We start from the raw sequence: 19,145 nt of genomic DNA on the forward strand, positions 1-19,145 counted from the left end.
GCTGAAACACAAATTTGGAATAGAAGAAAAGATAAGACTTGTAACTTAGTTGAGGTGACTTTTCTCTCCCTCATCCATTCCTTGTATATCTATTCAATAAAGTTAATAAAGTCTACATATTTGTTTGGATCAATAAGTCCTTTTTGATCAAATGAGAGAGTTGTACAGAAAGCACATCTGTGCTCAGGAGCCAAAGGAAGAAGGCCCCATTATTATGTAAGTCTCAAATATTTTACAGATGTGTGGTAAGGATGAGACGGATAGAAATTTAGTTAGTTGAAGTCATAGAACTGGATGATGGCACAGAGTCCAAGCTTCAGATTAAGAGAATCAGAATCAATGCTGGGATTGTGGAATTCAAAGCTAAAACATCTGAAATATAAAGCTTTTAATACAGAAACTAAACAGGGACAAGCAATGAACATGTACTTACAAAAAGACCTCCATCACTGTCTCAGGTTGAGCATATTTCCAGGTCCTCTTTCTTTATTTGCTCATTTTAAAGTAATATCTGCATCGTTCCCATTAGCTCTCATTGTAAAGTGAGAGTCTCCCCTAGGGCAAAGCTAATCCCACCTCTGCCTTGGCTCTACCTAGTGCTACAAATCTTAGTTCAAAGATTCCTCAAATACGTCTTCATGAAAATCATTCCACCTGGGGCAGACACCTTCTTCTGGACCCCACTGTACTATACTTGTGTTTCCTTCATACCACTTATGTATTGACCCAAACCTAGTGAGAACTGTGGATAAATAAAATTATAGTTGGGAAAAGTAGGAGATACCCTATACCAAGCAAAGAGGATAAAGTTTCTCTAGCAGTTTTCTCCCAGAAAAAATGGTTGAAGAGAAACAGAACACAGTGACAATGTGTCAGTGGGTAATGGGCAGATGACAGGTGAGAAAGATTTATGTCCCTATCCCATTTAAAATTCTTGAAGCCAGGAACATGTGCTTTGCTATTTTTTATTTGCAGGAGTTCAATGCCTGGTTGGTGGTGTGCCTTTCACATGTGTTTCTTATGTTGATAACTGAATTAATCAATGAATGAACAAAACTAATCACGAACCAATTTCATTAAAACTTTAAGGATCTGACATGTTTGAATTAAAAAAAAACATATACCACATCCATAAATAGAGTAGATAGATCTATTCAAAAGGACCAAATTGTGGCCAAGGTGGGAAAGCTGCATTGTAACTGCCAACAAGATGCTAGCTGAGGGTTTAGAAGTGAATCTTGGCAGCCTGGAGCTACCTTGGTCCCTGATAGACTCTCCAAGATGAATGTGCCAGCAAAGCAGGATCACACAGTGAGTAATGGGGCAGATAGGAGATGATACTAAACTGAAACATGCTAGGGAGTTTGGGTAAACCAGACAATCCAGATGGTACTTGTCATAAATGTGCAAAACAATGTGTCAATGAAAGAACACAGAATACATCACAGCTGACAATAAGAGGGCAGCAGCAGATGGATTTTGATGCCCAGAACTGGGGCTCTAAATTACCTCTTTTATAGACTTCAAAGTTTTAGTGGCCCTGTCAGCACAAGTCCTAAAATGAACATGATTACACTTATTTTCTTACATTTAGTATTTGTGGTACCAAAATATTATCAAATACATTATTAAACAATGTTACAAGTTTACAATTCTTCATATTTATTGAGATGCTGTGATTTTCAAATAATTTCATGTCTAAGAATAATGACCTGAGCAAGGAGAAACTGAGATAGGTGGGAAAATTGAATTTTGGTGTGTTAATATGCCCCTTATATCCCAGAGGAATATATGGTCTAGAGCCATCAACCAACTAAAATGTGGTCCTTCTGCAGTACTTTTCCACAGAACACAAGTATTTCTTCAAGGTAGTATACACAAAGATGGAGAAACAGACTTTTGAATACACACATCCTGCTATGGGAGTCAGAACAGGGTGCATTTTAACCAAATGCTATTACAAGTGAGGGAATGCATTATAATGTAAGAGAACTATTTTACCAACAAGCACATAAATAATAAACATGAAGTAAACATATTCAAAGTCTGTTTAACGTATAAAGATAAATCGCAAAAGAGATTATGCCGAAGCAAAATTATGAAACTCGATTAACAAAAAACAAAGGCAAGGTTAAAAAGCAATTATTCTGAAGTCAACCACTTCAGAATGGACTGGAATTACCTCTGGGTAATAGTAACATCCTTGAAGTTCATTTTTCTCTTTTCTGAAACATTCATGTTTGTTTTCTTGTGCTGAATAGCAAAGTCTCTGGGAATTGAGAGTTCAGGCTCCTCCCCCAGAAAAGGAAAATTTGCTGGATTCTCTTCTTAGGGTGTCCCAGGGTGAAAATGACGGTGTTGACTGGGCTGTGTTCTTACCTGAAGGTGCATCCATAGAGGAATATCCACTTCTATCCTTCCTAATGCATGAGATGAAGGGCTGTAGAGACTTGTAGACTCTCAGCATGAAGTCGTTCTCAGCAGCTGCAGGCACTTACTGCTCTTTGACACATGGACAATGACTTCCAATAGCCAAAGAGGAAACACTCAACACTGCTTTGTGTCTTCTCAAGGAAGCCCCTCTACATTGTTAGATTTGCACCTGATTAAATAAGATCTCCCAGGAAATTTTTTTTATTATTATTCATTTATTCACATGTGCATATGTGCATACACCGTTTGGGTCATTTCTTCCCCCTGCACCCCGCTTCCACCCTTTCCCCTCCACCCCCCTACCCCCTTGCCTCCAGGCAAAAGCTGTTCTGTGCTTTTCTCCAGTTCCTTTGAAGAGTAGAAACGAGCAATAATAAGAAAGACATAGCATTTTTGCTAGTTGCGATAAGGACAGCTACACAGAGAGATTCCTAGCATTGCTTTCATGTACAAATGTGTTACAACCCAGGTTGATTCATCTCTCACTGAACTTTACACTTGTTTCTGATCCCCTTCACATGTTGACCTCTGTCGCTTTAAGGTTTCCGTATTAATTCCTCTGGAGTGGGGATATCAAATGCTTTTTTGTTTGGGGTTTTTTTTATCTAACCCTGTACTTCCCGTATATGTTCTCCCCTTGTCATGTGACCCAAGTCCTACAACATTGCTGTATTTGCCCTGGATCTAAAGATTGCATATGAGGGAGAACATATGATTTTTGGTCTTCTAAGCCTGGCTAACCTCACTCAGATGTTCTAAATGGATGGAGCTCCATCCACTTACTTACAAATGATAAGATTTCATTTTTCTTCATGGCTGAGTAAAATTTCATTGTGTATAAATACCACATTTTCTTGATCCATTCGTCAGTAGTAGGGCATCTTGGTTGTTTCCACAACTTGGCTATTGTGAATAGTGCTGCAATAAACATGGGTGTGCAGGTGCCTTTGGAGTACCCTGTATCACATTCCTTTGGTTATATCTCCAGGAGTAGGATTGCTGGATCATATGGCAGATCTATGTTGAGATTTTTAAGAAGCCTCCAAATTTTTTTCCAGAGTAATTGCACCAGCTTGCATTCCCACCAGCAGTGTAAGAGGGTTCCTTTCTCCCCACATCCTTGCCAACACCTGTTGTTGGTGGTGTTTTTGATGATGGCTGTTCTAACAGGGTGAGGTGGAACCTTAATGTGGTTTTGATTTGCATTTCCTTTATGGCTAGAGATGGTGAGCATTTTTTCATGTGCTTTTTGGCCATTTGAATTTCTTCTTTTGAGAAAGTTCTGTTTAGTTCAGTTGCCCATTTCATAATTGGTTCATTGATTTCCAATGGTGCTTTATATCTTCACCCACATGTTATTTTCTTCTCTTTGTTTTCCCTTTCCTTTCTTGTCCTTTCCTTCCCTGTGCCTTTTCTTTCCTTCCTCCCTGTCTCCCTCCTTTCTTTCTCCTTTCTCTCTTTCTTGTTCTCTCTCTTGCTTTATTGTTTTTCTTATTTCTTTCCATAATCCTAATGAGAGTGTGACAGTATCCCATTGTAGTTTTGATTTCCAATTCCCTGATAATTAGTGAATGTGAGCCTTTTTCACATGCTTCTTTTCATTTGTATGTTTTCTTTTGAGAAATGTCCCATTTGTCCATTCTTTCTCTTAGCTGCTGGGCTGCTGGGGTTCTATTGAGGAAGTCCTCACCTATACCTATTACTTCCAGTGTGTTTCCTGCTCTTTCCTGTACTAACGTCAGAATTTTGTGTCTGATATTGATATCCTTGATCCATTTTGAGTTGATATTAGTACAGGGTGATAGGCATGAATCTAGTTTCAGCTTTTTGCAGATGGATAACCACTTTTCCCAGCAGCATTTGTCGAAAAGGCTGTCTTTTCTCCATCATATATTTTTGGCCCCTTTGTCAAAAATAAGATGAGTACAGTTGTGTGGACTCTTATCTGGGTCCTCTATTCTGTTCCACTGGTCTTCATGTCTGTTTTTGTGCCAGTACCATGCTGTTTTTATTGCTATTGCTTTGTAATATAGTTTGAAGTCAGGTATTGTGATACCTCCAGCATTGCTCTTTTTGCTGAGTATTGTCTTAGCTACTCACGGTCTCTTATGTTTCCAAATGAACTTTAGGGATAGCAGAAACTAAGACAATATATAACCACCAAGCCACAACTACAAAAGATTCTCCAAGGAATTCTGCACACAGAAAGTGACAGCAAACAAAACCATGAAAAGACAGGCAGTACCAAACCACAGGAAAAGAAAAGGCAAGAAAGTAGAGAGTAACATTGATTCAGCCACACACAATCAAACCCTTAAACAACAAAGACAACTAAATGATGGGTTCACCACATACCTATCAATACTAACACTAAACATTAATGGACTAAATTCCCCATCAAAAGACACCAATTGGCAAACTGGATTAAAAAGGAAGATCCTACAATCTGCTACCTACAGGAGACCCACCTCATGGACAGAAACAAGCACTGGCTTAGAGTGAAAGGCTGGAAGAAGATCTACCAAGCCAATGGCCCCCGTAAACAGGCAGGGTTAGCAATAGTTTTCTCGGATAAAGTAGACTTCAAACTTACATTGATCAAACAAAATAAAGAAGGACACTCTATACTAATAAAAGGGGAAATAGACCAAAAGGAAATAACAATTATCAACCTATATGCACCCAACATCAACACACCCAATTTCATCAAACATAATCTGAAAGACCTAAAAACATATACAAACTCCAGGAAAATGTTTTTAAACAACTCAAAATCCACTTTTGGGGGGTCTTAATTACCTCTGTAAAAATCCCTTCACTTTTGCATGGTCATGGTCTTCCATCACTTTTTCTATATTGTGTTAATTAGAAGCAAGTTTCATTTGCCATCCACTTTGAAAAATATGAGGCTATTCAGAGCATGAACACATGGTGTTGAGCATTATGGAAATCTGCCCTAGGATATGACTAACATAATAATTATTGGACATTGCTGACCAGAGAGAATGAATCCATTATATATGAGGGAAATAGGCATGTATGAGCTAAATTGAGCTTACTGAGATACTTTGGAACACTTCTCTGTAAGAATAACAGGGTCTTTAAGTTATTTGAGTTACAAGTGATGTGCTCAAAAACTGTTTTGTGACTGTCATTTTTTATACATCTGCACAAAATTTTTGGTCTTATCCTGTACCGTAAGTAAGCCCATGGAGGTTGCTCTAGCTCACTGACCTTTAATGTCCTCAGATTTGAAAATTTACAAATATGAAACCACTCTCCTTTTCAAAAGAAGAGTGAAATGACTAATTTTGAGATTAAATGGTTCTGATTTAAGTGAGTAGTTATATATAAAGCCATAAACTCATTTTTATTAGCTTAAGGAAATCAGTTGATGAGGAAGCAGTGATCAATTGTTTATGACCAAGAGTCTAGTATTTGCATTTGCATGTAGTCTGTTTATGTTGAAACTATAATCTGAAGTATTAGAAATAGTTGAGGGAGATCTGAGATGGTGGTTAGGGTAGGGAATTAGAACTGAGCTCTGAGACTCCAGAAACCACCTCAAGACTTGGGAGCAACACTTGGGTAATTTTGATTGTTTCCAGCCAAAATAATAACTCACAACATGTTAGGTGCCCACAAAATTCAAGGCCTGACCCTTTAAATAGCTTTTTAATTGCATTTAACAGCAGAGAAAAATCCCACCATGGCACAATCAATATCATGTTTCTGCCTTGGGAGAATAAAGACCCTTGGCCATTTCTCCCTTTTCTTTTCTTCAAAATGCAGAAGATAGAGCATCAATCAGAATTGAACTCTGTAACATCCTGGACCCCTGACCTGTGGAAAGCTTATCTATGCCCTATCACACTGAACCCAGTCTACTAAGTGTCTAACTTGAGAAAAGCTACACACCATTTCTCCCCACTGACTGGTTCCAAAGCTGCCTGCATAAACCTGTACACCCAACAGGTGAGTAACACACAGCACACATGACTCCCTACCCACCCCCTGGGAACATAATCCAGCACAGAGCCCACAGCCCCCCAAACAAAACTGAAAAGCGTAAACAGTGAATTGTAATCTAACACTAACAGTGACAGTGGGGTGGAATGCTGAACCTGCCTCAGATAAAGGAGGTAGGGCTAGGAGCTGAACTCAGTGAAAGAAGACTGGACAATTAACCAAGGCTGACAGCCGGGGTGGAGCAACCAGCCAACCTTCCAAAACAGGGCCATGGTGGATCCCTGAGATATCTTGGGAGACTGAGGGAGGTCCTCAAAACTGAATTACCCTACCTTGCTGGGGGAGGAGCTGCCCATACAGAGTTACAGCAGTTAAGCAATGCAGCTGCCACCTTGTGAAAACAACAGATCTGACACCTGTACAAATTGCAAATGAATCTCCTCAAGACCCAATTGTGACCTGCCCCATGGACAGAAAGAAACAAATACTGCTCACAAGTAAATCACCTCGTGAGAGTACTTCAGAGCTCCTGTTTGTAATGTATGGTCCACGGACCAAGGAAAGCAGAAAAAAGAAAAGCAAAAAAAACCTCCAGCCATCTCACCCCAAGTTGTCTGACAAGAGGTGCAGCAACCTTTCCCACAAAGACAAGAATACTTAGTACAAATACTATGATTGTATGCCAAAGGAATAAGTCCAGAATTTACACCAAGCAGACTGAACTTTTTGTTGGTGTTTTTTTTTTAATATTATTAACTTTACCATCACAATTTTCTTGTCCTTATTCTTACCCCCTTTACTTTCCCTCTTTTTCTTGGGCTACAATATATTGTTCTCCCTCCCAACTACTCTTTCTCTGTCTTCTCATCCACTCTCTCCCCTGTCTTCACCTCTCCCTCCTATCCTTCCCCAATTTGTCACCACAGTATTCCTCCCTCCTACACATTCACCACATGGTACCACCCTCAGCCCCCTGAAATCCCTGACACAAACACTCTCCATTACAATCTCAGAAATACACCCAAACATGTACCCTTTCCACTCCCAACCATTCACCACCACCTTTACCAACTACCCAGGTTTTCTATTTATAGCAAAACAACAATTACCACCCCCACCTCCCACTGTTTATAGATATTATCACAAAGGGATTTTCTGTATAATATGCAAACAATTGGTCTGGCATTGGATGTGTGAATTTATTATTGCTAAATTACACCTCCAGGACAGGGACAGAAATACCACATCACCTGAGTGTACTACTAAGTCAGTCACAACACAAAAATTAACTCAAAGGAAAGAAAACAGGTGACTAAAACTACCAAGCAGTCAACCAAGAACATAGTTGCACAGCACAAATTGGAGTGATGGAGAGAAGAAGGGAAGGGAACTAAACTCCTCAAAAAAAGTTCAATAGAGGATTTATTGAAAAATGAACAAAATGAACACCCAGTTCCTCACTCCTTCCAAAAAATGATAAATGTCACTAATGAGCCCTGTGACACCCACAAAAACATCCCTCAAAGAGGAAATCATGGAAAAGATCACTGAGAAACTCATGGAGAAGCTACAAGTCATGGTTACCAGAAAGTACAAGATGTACTCAAGAAATTACAAGACATGACAAATAAAGAACTTGAGAAGACACATAAACAACTAAATGAACTCAGAGAAGACTTCAACAACACCAAAGTGAAACAAAGGCGACTATAAAGAGATATGACATAAAGAAGACAACAAAAAATGTAAAAGAGGAGTTAAACAAAGATATTGAAACCTCAGATAATAAAATCAAACAGAAATCCTAGAAATAATACCTGGAAACAATAGGTAAAGGTAAGGACTTCCTCACTAGAACTCCATCAGCCCAGCAACTAAGAGAAAGGATGGACAAATAGGACTACATGAAATTTTTTAAATTCTTGCACAACAAAAGAAATGGTCTCTAAATTGAAGAGGCCACTCACAGAATGGAAAAATATCTTTGCTAGCTATACATGAGATAAGGCACTGATAACCAGAATATACAGGAAGACTCAAAAAACTAAACTCCCCCAAAATACATTACCCAATAAAGAAATGGGCAACTGAAGTAAACAGAACTTTTTCAAAGGAAGAAATCCAAATGACTAAAAAACACATGAAAAAATGCTCACTATCCCTGGCCATCAAGGAAATGCAAATTAAAACCACTCTACTATTTCCCCTCAATCCAGTTAGAATACATATCATAAAGAACACTATCAACAACAAATGTTGGCAAGGATACAGAAAATGAAACCCTCCTACACTGCTGGTGGGAATGTAAGCCAGCACAACCACTTTGGTAAACAATATGGAGGCTCCTTAAAAAACTAAAAACAGATCTGCCATGTGATCCAGCAATACCACTCCTAGTGATATACCCAAAGGAATGTGACACAGGTTACTCCAGAGGCACCTGCACACCCATGTTTGTTGCAGCACTATTCATAATAGCCAAGTTATGGAAACAGCCAAGATGCCCCACTCCCCATGAGTGAATTAAGAAAACATGGTACTTGTACACAATAGAATTTTATTCAGCCACGAAGAAGAATGAAATTTTGTCATTCACAGGTAAATGGATGGAACTGGAGAACATCATCTTAAGTGAAGTTAGCCAGGTTCAGAGGTCCAAACATCCTATGTTTTCCCTCATATGGACTTTAGACCTAAAAGAAATGCAGTGATATTATTAGACATGGGTCACACACTAATGGGAGATTGCGCATAAGAGGGATAGGGAAAGGGAAGAAAACCAAAAACTTGAATGTAATTGATGTGCTCACGGTATAGGAATGAATATTACAATCTTTAACTGGCAGAAGGCACTATGGGAAGAGACTAGGAAGTAGCAAAAAGGTCTGGCAGAGATGAACCAATTTGGGCTGAAATACACATGTGCATGGAAACAACACAAGGAATCTCCCTGTATAGCTATCCTTATATCAAAGTAGCAAAAATGCCATGTTTTTCTTATTATCTTTTATGTTATTTCTTCAACAAAATATGAGAACAGAGGGCAAAACAGGTTCTCCCCAGAGGCAGGGAGGAAGGGTGGCCCATATAATGTGTACACATGTAAGTAAGTGTAATAACAATAAAATAAAATTTAAAAAATTAGTTGAGAGGCCACTAGGTAGATCAGTTCCAGTGCCTTGGGTCCTATGCAAGCAAACTGAAGCCCAACTCTAACCTTTGACTAGGAAATTTCCATTTTAACCAATCCATTTTTTTGTCTTGCTTCAGTAAACACATTATAAAAGCTTTGCCTTGTGGTGCTTCTTCAGGGAAATACAACTGCTTGTGGTCTGCAAATCTCAATGAGCATATGACAACTTAAACATAAATTTTAAGTTTTTTTAAAATGTAAAACAATTGAGTTAGTATGCTATCATAAGTTTTGGCTACATATCAATAATTTTTAAGTTCAAAAACCTTATTTTTTAAAATAAGTGAAGTAAAGAAAGCATATTTTTCTTAAATACTGCTGCACTCTTATTTCCAAGTAATTCCTAAGTAATAAAATATAAGTGTTTTTCTTTCTAAATTATAAATCTAGACATTTAAAAAGAATAACAAATACATATTATTCAATATCTATATTAACACAAGTAGAAGTTGTAAACTATAATTATAGTAATAAAATATCATTTCCTATATATTTCTCATATTTAAGAATACCATTATGTTTCATGTACTGATTGGTAAACCTTCCAAAAGGAATTTGTGCTTTCACCTTTTCCTTCCTTCTCCTAACACTGAAAGAAGCTGTCTGAGGTAGCTGACTGGTATTTCAATGGAAAGGGAAATGGAAGGATTAACGGACACCTTGGCACTGGAGATAAAAATTCTAGTTAGCTGTTCTTAGATAAAATACTGATATTAATAGCAATTATTTAAACTTTGGGGACTACTAAGCCAAGTTTGACTTTCTTTTAATTTCAGTGGCACTTTTGAAGTGTTTTCAGTTCTTTTAGACTTCACCTTCAGTCTATTCATCTCTACTTGATACTAGAGGCTGTGCCTGCTCCTCCTGGGAGGAAGCAAATTCTAGAGTGAGAGCAGAGCAGGAAATTGAGTAGCAGTGATGAAGAAGAGTAGGAAGAGACAGTTCTTAAGGAAATCTAGGCACAGAGTGGGTGCAAGAACACATGTGATATCTAAAACACCTTACTTAGATCATAAGACTGCTATAAAATATGCTTTTTGAGTGAATTATCACTCTAACCTTACAAGTTTCTGCAATATTTTTCATAGACTTACATATTTTTAAGAATATTTGACATCACCCACTTCACACAATCAAATACAACAATATAATGGGCAAAAAACAGACATCCATTTATCATGGACCAGTGAGCAAATTACTTAATATTTTTAAATGTTTTTTCTTTTGATTTTATCATGATGAATATAAAATTATCACAGTAGGTATACAGTTTTACTTTGTATTCTTAACGTGAAAGAAACAATTCAATGTTATACTATATTACATATTATATAAAAATAGGAGCTTAGTCACTTATTAAGCTTGCTAAAGTTAGAAATTGAGGTGCTCTGCTCTTTTTGTAATCTATTGACATTATTGAATTTTCACAAATATTGGTTGTATGTCTTATACAGGTTTTTGAGTGAGCTAAGCATAACTAAAGTATTGCTAGTTGTTCTTTGAACATCATTTCCAAATAATTAAGATCCTATAAACTTTGTGATTATACATTTAAGTGATTGTTAAATGTTATTCTTATTTGTCTTTCATTCTTTACATGCTTCAGAAACTGAGTTTCTTGGAAAATTACTCATGCAGCACTGGCATGTGACTACACTCCTGTTTCTAATGTTCGTACCACTTTTAGCAGGGTCTCTGGGTACCTCATGATCTGCCGAACTACATTTTCTCTCATGCTTCCTGAGACTGCCCTCTGACATTGCTTCCTCCTATTCTTCTATTTCACCAACATTTCCCTCTCTGCATGCTTTTTTTTCGCCTTGAATTCTTGCTATAGGCATTGTCTTGCATTTTATGATTTCTCTCTTTAATTTAATAATAATCACTTCACCTCTAGCTCCAAATTCTGCCTCTGTGTCTGAGTCCCTCCTGAGCCCTGACTCTGTTTCTCATTAACTGCTGATACTCTGCAAGTGAAACTTCAGTGAGGCTTAGCTATTTGGAGTGCAGGTAGGGTCATCCCTCAATTACTTCTACTAAGCAGTTGTTCACAGCTTACCTGTGCTTCACAGGTAATCTGAGGATTGCCCCAGATTAAGGTGACTTTGGCCGGACAGTAATACGTATGCTTAATTGAGGATATTTACATGCATTTAGATTAGTTCACTGCACTAATTCATTAGTGCCTTAGTTCACTGCACTAATTTTTTATTTAATCTCTTATTTAAAATAGGTTTTACTTTACATTTAACATAAAGGGAGCAACATTTAAGTATAATTTCTTGATAAAATTGTTAGGTCAGTTTTCTACTTTCTGTGAGTAGTTTGTGGACATCTCAGCACATCAAGAGTATATTTTGTCTTTCCTATTTCAGTCCTCGGAGAACTACTCATCTTATTGGGTTTTCTCTTGGTCTCACTCCATGAATCCATAGTATTTGATTTAATGTTATGTAATATACTTTCTTCTTTCACTGCTTAAAATAAAACAAACTCCTAGAACATGAAATCCAATTACAGTCACTATTTTTAAAAAATGAGATCTTTACTTCTTTTTTGTTTTCTTTCCTTTCTCAAATATTTGAAATTCTAGATCACTGCAAGGAAGGGCTATCAGTCTTTAAGCCTTTTGTTTTCTATCCAAACCTTCAAAGCCCTAAGAGATATCAGATACCATTTCAGTCCATGATGTCTTATCCTTCCCCACCTTTTTTGGGCATCATCTATCACTGTTAAGAGTGACAACATTTGGTCTCCAGGCACTACAGGACTGAGTGGAGGCATATTTTTAATAGGGTAAACAATTGTTGACTTGCATAGTTCCTGACAAAAATAAGCACAGAAAATACATTTGGTGACTGCACCTCCTGCTAGGTACCCTTCAGTGAGGAGTCATCAAACACCAGGATGTGGTTTTTATTCTTGAATTACTTTTACCCATCATTACTAAGCATCCTTCCTGGATTATATCCTTTATGGAGTATATCTCCTTTCTGGAGTACATCTCCTAGAAGTTCCAACTTCTAGGAGAAGTACCTAAATACAAATATGGAATGCTCCCTTTGCATCATCTCAACCAGTAACACAAAAGTCCTGAGAAATAAGCAAAGACTCTCACATCTGTTATGATATATGCCAAAATTGCTAAAGTGTTCTTTAATCAACAAACATATAAATCACACTATACTAAATGACATTGGGTTAATAAAGACATTTTTTCAGTGTTAATAGAAGTTTAATTTTATGCCACATTCATGACCTTAAGCTGCTGCAGTATCTTGCTCTCCATCAACGATAAGTCTTGGTACAGCGAGTTTAAGACATCATTGAACTTTTACAAGCTTCTCATTTTCTTGACATTCTTTCATGTCACTTCTCAGAAGAGGGAATGCAGGCATACAAAAGAGTAATGTTGATGAAGTTAGTGACTTTGGGAAAAAATTAGATATAAGCATTACATGATTTGTTAATATATTGAATCAAAAACTGGAAGTATTGGTATTCATGTTAAATGTGAGACAAATTTGTAAAATATAAAAATTTCTTAAGGTGGCTGTGGTTCACCATCTAAAAGATTTTGATAATGAAGTGCTTATGAAACTGAATGAAAATTAAAAACAAAAATTATGGATGAATCCATCTATCTAAAATATATTTAATTTCCCCAAAAACCTCCTGCAAGAGCTTTCTATTGAAGCAAATGTCAAAACCATTATTGTTTGTACCTTGAACAAGTATTTTGTCAATTTTTGCTTATCAAAAATTATATTGATGCATGATATTTTTTAATATCAGAAAGTAAAAAATAGTAAACAAAGCAGTACTTCTTAATATTTACAGTACTACTTAATATTTACTTAATATTTGCAGATTGGATAGCAATGAATATATACAAATAATAGCATATTGACATTATTTGAATTTGCATTTAAAGTGGCTTCATGTACTATTAGGTTATCCAATCAAAATATTTTCAATATAAATTGAAAATAAAAGAATTTATATTCATAGTCTTTTGTGTATGGTTGCTCAAATGACTTTTAGATTTTAATTGAAAACTTCCTTTGTAGCGATCTATGATAGTTCCATAATTTAGTTCACTTTGACAATTTAGACAGAAAAGAAAAATTATTACTAATTAATTTCTATTAGTGCATTTATTTACAACCCCTTTGTCTCAGAATTCACGGGTTTTCTTTTTTTCCCCCACATAGGTTTTATTTTCTAAGGTAGAGTAGAGAAGTAAGTATAGCCACTTCTGTTTTTATTTCTTTCTTTATATTATTTTTTATTATTTTGCTGTGTGGGGCTACATTGTAGCATTTAAAAAGGTTTTACATTGTATCAAATATAACATACTTGAATTTACCCTCTCCATTTCTCTCTTTCAGCCCCCCTCCCCTGATTCCTAGAATTTCAACAGGTATCATTTTTGCATTTACATACATGTATACATTATTTGCACTGTATTCATTCTCCTACCCCTTTCCCCATCACCTCCCCCTCCCCAAAATTTATTTATTAGCAGGTAGTATTTATATAAGGTGTAACATTGTGACATTTATACATTTGTTTACAATATATCCTAATTAATTCACCCTTCCACCATTCTCCCTCATACCCCCTTCCCCTTCACAGAATAATTTCAACAGCGTTCACTATTCTAGTTTCTTACATGTATACAAAGTACATCCACCATATTCACCCTCTTCACCCACTCTGTTTATCCTCCTCCCTCTCATTGGTACCCATCCTTGAGGCTACCCATTTTATTTCTCTGTCCTTCATTTTTTAAGTGTATATTGATCGTTCAAGAGTGTTTCCCTTGGTAAACACATTTAACACATGTATTTATCAATCACACTTTAATCAGATTAATCCACTGTATTACTCTTTTTCTATTTCCTTGCTCCCCTATTCAACAATTTTCAGTGCATTCCATTATACTACATAATTGGGTTTCAATATTATTCATTCTCTATCATTCTCTTTTGCTCTCCTGTCTCCCTGTAGTAGCATCAGAAAGACTCACTAATAAAATCATGTTCTCCCTTTTTTTCTCTCTCTCCTCTCTCTCTCTCTCTCTCTCTCTCTCTCTATATATATATATATATACATATATATGTGTGTGTGTATGCATGTGTGTATATATATATACATATATGTGTATATAAGATCATATATGTATTTATGTATATGCTATCTTATAGGTCTAGCTTCCACATAGGAGGCAAAACACATAAGCTTTGTCTTTCTGAGTGTGACTTATTTCACTTAACATGATAATCTCCAATTCCATCCATTTACCTAAAAACAACATAATTTCATTTGTCTTTAAAACTGAAATGTACTATCCCTGATTGAAAAGATCTATTTTATTTTAGAAAAATTCAAATATGATACTTACTATAAGTCTATTTTCTCATTGTTTTAATAATTTTTTTAATGTTTGAAAATTAACTCATCAGACCATAGCAAATGCTCCCAGAAAAACCTGTAAATCATTAATGATAGGATTTAGTAAATCTCTGTCAGAATTCTATGTAATATAAATAGCTTACAAATCATTAAAACATCAATTAGTAACATTCAAGTCCATTTCAGTTTAGATCAATACCAGTGGAGCAGCACTACTTGAAATATGATAATTAAATGAAAATTATATATACATACCTAAAAATTAAATGATAGGTATATATGTGACATATGTGTGTGCACATGTACAGCACAAGTGTTCTAAAGTTCTGTGGAATTTTACTTATAAAGTGTTTTTTGGGTTTGTGTAATTAATTAGACACCAATTTCATTATAGCCTGTAATTTAAGTGCCTACTTCTAAGAATCTGAAACATAGATATCTGAAATTCAGTAACACTGAATCTAGCTTATACTCAAATGGAATAAATGAAAAAGTTGCTTTTTAAACTATGTGTGTATATCTATTTAAGTCATATATAAATATATACATTTTGATTAAAAGATTAAGTCACAAGAGAGGGAAAGCAGAGCAATCAGTGACTGTTCTTATAACTAAGGTTAAAAAGGACAAAATAATGCAGTATTACTTGACTAGATATTTTGAGCTTGTTAATTCCAGTGCTTTACCTGCAGACTATTTGCGGGGCATAAAGTGTATTGTGTATTATAAGAGTAATGTCCCTTTTAAAGAAATTTTTCTATTTATAACTAAGATTCCAACATAAGCCAAATTTGGAACATTTGAATAAAAAAGAAATGTACTTATGTAGAGAGGCTAAAAGAATCTATGAGAGGAATCTTTACTCCCATTTCCTGCCTGGGGAGCAGGAAATGTTTTTCCTTTTTCCCTCATTTCTCCCTCCTTTTATCATGTTATATTAAATTCCTTTCCTAGGAAACTTTACTAGAACTTTCACTGCAAAAAGAAAGAATTGATGCAAAAGCTAAAAAGTCTCACACCAGAAAGTGCTGGAACCCAACCTCTGCAATAATCTAGAACATGATAAAACAAAACTCCATGAATCTGTGAAGCGGAAGTAGAAAGTCATCTTATTCTTGGCAGAAGTAAACTGCTTCTTCCCATGTCACCTGGGCAATATTCATAATCCAGCAGGAAAACATAATTGACTTGGTGAGATGATGAAAACTATAAATTGTCTGCCCAAGTCCTTCTTCCTTGCTTCCTGATCTCAAGACCCTCTGCTGCCTACCATGTGATGTTACACCTACAAACAACTTCCCCTGTGGCTTTCCAGTCCATCTTCACTGTTGGCCCCATTGATCTTACTTTATTGACAGTTTATTCATATCTTTAAATAATGATTATTTATATCATCCATAACCTTTACCAGTTTTATAAGGAAGATTTTTTGTGATAGCATTATTAGGCCTTTCTACTATGAAATATAACTGACTGTATGAGGATCAAGGAAGTAGTCATTAAGACTGTTGTCAATTACATGTCTGCTGTTAGACATATAATTTATACTAGTCTTTGAAAATCATTTTAGTTGTGAATTGCAATAATTTTAAGTCTTTGTGGATAATTCTAAAAGTTGCAAAGAGATGTTCCATTCTGACTGTGGATTTTTCACTTTATCAAATTTTGCTTTATAAGTTTTGAGCTATATTGTTAAGTATATAGAAATTGAAAGTTCTGTATCTTTCTGATATATCAATATCTTAATTATATTTTTCTTTTCTCCTTTTATCTTGTTTTTACATTTACTTACATGTGTGTACATTGGTTGTATACACAAATATACATGTGTAAACATTGGTTGTATTCCTCCCTCCCCCCCACAACCTCTGCTTCTGCGCAGAACCTATTCTTCCCTCTTCTTCTCCAATTATGTTGAAGAGAAAACATAAGAGATATAATAAGAAAGACATATCAATTTTGTTAGTTTGAAATAAAGATAGCTATACAGAGATATTCCTATTGTTGCTTCCATTCACTTATGTATTGTAACCCACATTGGTTCATCTCAACCAGACCTCTTCTATACTTCCTAGTCCCCTTCCCATAGTGATGTCTGCCAATTTAAGATTACTTTATTTGCTCCTCAACAGGAGCACATCACCACATTCAAGTTTTAGATTTCCTTTACTTTCCTTATTTCTCTGGTCTGCAGTCTCTTCTTTGTGTGTGACCCATGTCCAATAATTCTATTAAATTTGTTTTAGGTCTATAATCTGCATATGAAGGAGAGCACATGATTTTAGTCACACCTTCTGAGTCTGGCTAACTTCACTTAAGATGATGTTCTCCAGTTTCATCCACTTACCTCCGAATGACAAAATTTCATTCTTTGTGGCTGAATAAATTTCCATTGTGTGTAAGTACTACATTTTCTTAATTCATTCATTGGTAGTGGGGCATCTTGGCTTTTTCCATAGCTTGGCTATTGTGACTAGTGCTGCAATAAACATGGGTGTGCAGGTGCCTTTGTAATAACCTGAGTTGCATTCCTTTGGATATATCCCTAGGAGTGGTATTGCTGGATTATATGACAGATCTATGTTTAGTTTTTTAAGAAGCCTCCATATTGTTTTCCAAAGTGGTTGTACTAGCTTACATTCCCACTAGCAATGTATGAAGGCCTCTTTTGCCCTGCGTCTTCACTATCATTTACTGTTGATGGTGTTCTTGATGATAGCCATTCTAACAAGGGTGAGGTGGAAACTTAGTGTGGTTTTGATTTGCATTTCCTTTATGACCAGGAATGGATGAGCATTTTTTCATGTGTTTTTTGGTCATTTGGATTTGTTCCTTAGAAAAATTCTGTTTAGTTCAGTTGCTCACTTCTTTATTGGTTCATTGATTTTGGGGGGAGTTTAGTTTTTTTGAGCTCTCAGTATATTCTGATTATCAGTCCTTTGTCTGATGTATAGTTAACAAATATTTTTTCCCACTCTGTGGGTGGTGTCTTCAATTTAGAGACCATTTCTTTTGTTGTACAGAAGCTTTTCAATTTCATATAGTCCTATTTGTCCATTCTTTCTTTAAGTTGCTGGGCTGATGGAGTTCTATTGAGGAAGTCCTTACCTATACCTATTGTTTCTGGGTATTCCCTGCTCTTTTGTGTACTAACTGCAGGGTTTGGGGTCTGATATTAAGGTCTTTAATCCACTTTGAGTTGACAGTAGTACAGGATGACAGGCATGGATCTAGTTTCAGTTTTCTGCAGGCAGATGACCACTTTTCCCAGCAACATTTGTTGAAGAGGCTGTCTTTTCTCCATCATATATTTTTGGTGACTTTGTCAAAAATAAGGTGGGAGTACCTGTGCAGATTCATATCCGGGCCCTCTATTCTGTTTCACTGGTCTCCATATCTGTTTTTCAACCAGTACCATGCTGTTTTTATTCCTACGGCTCTGTAATATAGTTTGAAGTTGGGTAGTGTGATACCCCCAACATTGCTTCTTTTGCTCAGTTCAATATTTTGTTATAGATAGTCACTCTCTCTCTTCTTTCACCTTTTTGCCTAAATTTCTGCCTGGTCTCATGCTAAGATAGCTCAACAGCCTTCATTTGTTTAGTGCTTGTATGACATATTTCTTGCCTGTTTTTACTTCAAACATTTCTGCTTGTCTCAGACTTGTCTCTTGCAATGTGTAGTTAGATTAATATTTTGAATACAGTCTGTTAAAACTTTGTCTTTTAAATGGGGATTACTTGAGAGGGAACTCACGATATCCTTGTTCATTAATGGCTGAATTTGTTTTTATTCTATTTATGTCTTTATTTTGGGTCATTTACTCTTCATCACCTTCTTGATTATTGTGGGCTGTACATCACACACTGAACATTTCAAAAAAGATAAAAAACAATTTGAGAGCAAGGAATGATAACAAATTCAGAAAGAATTATCTTTGCTCCTAGTGGGTGGCTAGGTTTCCCTGTATCCTCTCTAAGTGCACCCTCTGCTTGGATGTGACAAACATTCACCTTTCAAAATTTATCCTCATACATCCTCAAACTCCCATTACAAAGTAAAAGAAAGGAAGAAAGAGAAGAAAGGAGGGAATGAGGCAGGGAAGGAGGAAGGGAGAAAAGAGGAAAAGAAT

At 36.1% G+C, this 19,145-nt stretch overlaps 1 long non-coding RNA gene across 19 annotated transcripts in view; it reads right to left on the bottom strand.

Moving 5' to 3' along the window:
• LOC141422445 (uncharacterized) overlaps positions 1–19,145 on the bottom strand; it is a 178,865-nt gene that overhangs the window by 113,705 nt on the left and 46,015 nt on the right. For 2 of the 19 annotated variants that reach the window (XR_012446990.1, XR_012446997.1), the window contains 4 exons: positions 17,361–18,879; positions 15,003–15,089; positions 12,855–12,970; positions 8,940–9,095 (listed from right to left, as the gene is read on the bottom strand). The exons of 13 other annotated variants lie outside the window; for them this stretch is intronic. This is a non-coding gene — a long non-coding RNA (uncharacterized lncRNA). Of the gene's footprint in view, positions 1–8,939; positions 9,096–12,854; positions 13,024–15,002; positions 15,090–17,360; positions 18,880–19,145 lie in introns of those variants that run through there. 4 more of the 19 variants (XR_012446991.1, XR_012446995.1, XR_012446996.1 and 1 more) reach the window with 3 other exon arrangements.

Source organism: Castor canadensis, chromosome 4, assembly GCF_047511655.1.
Source record: "Castor canadensis chromosome 4, mCasCan1.hap1v2, whole genome shotgun sequence".
Taxonomy (NCBI): Eukaryota; Metazoa; Chordata; class Mammalia; order Rodentia; family Castoridae; genus Castor; species Castor canadensis.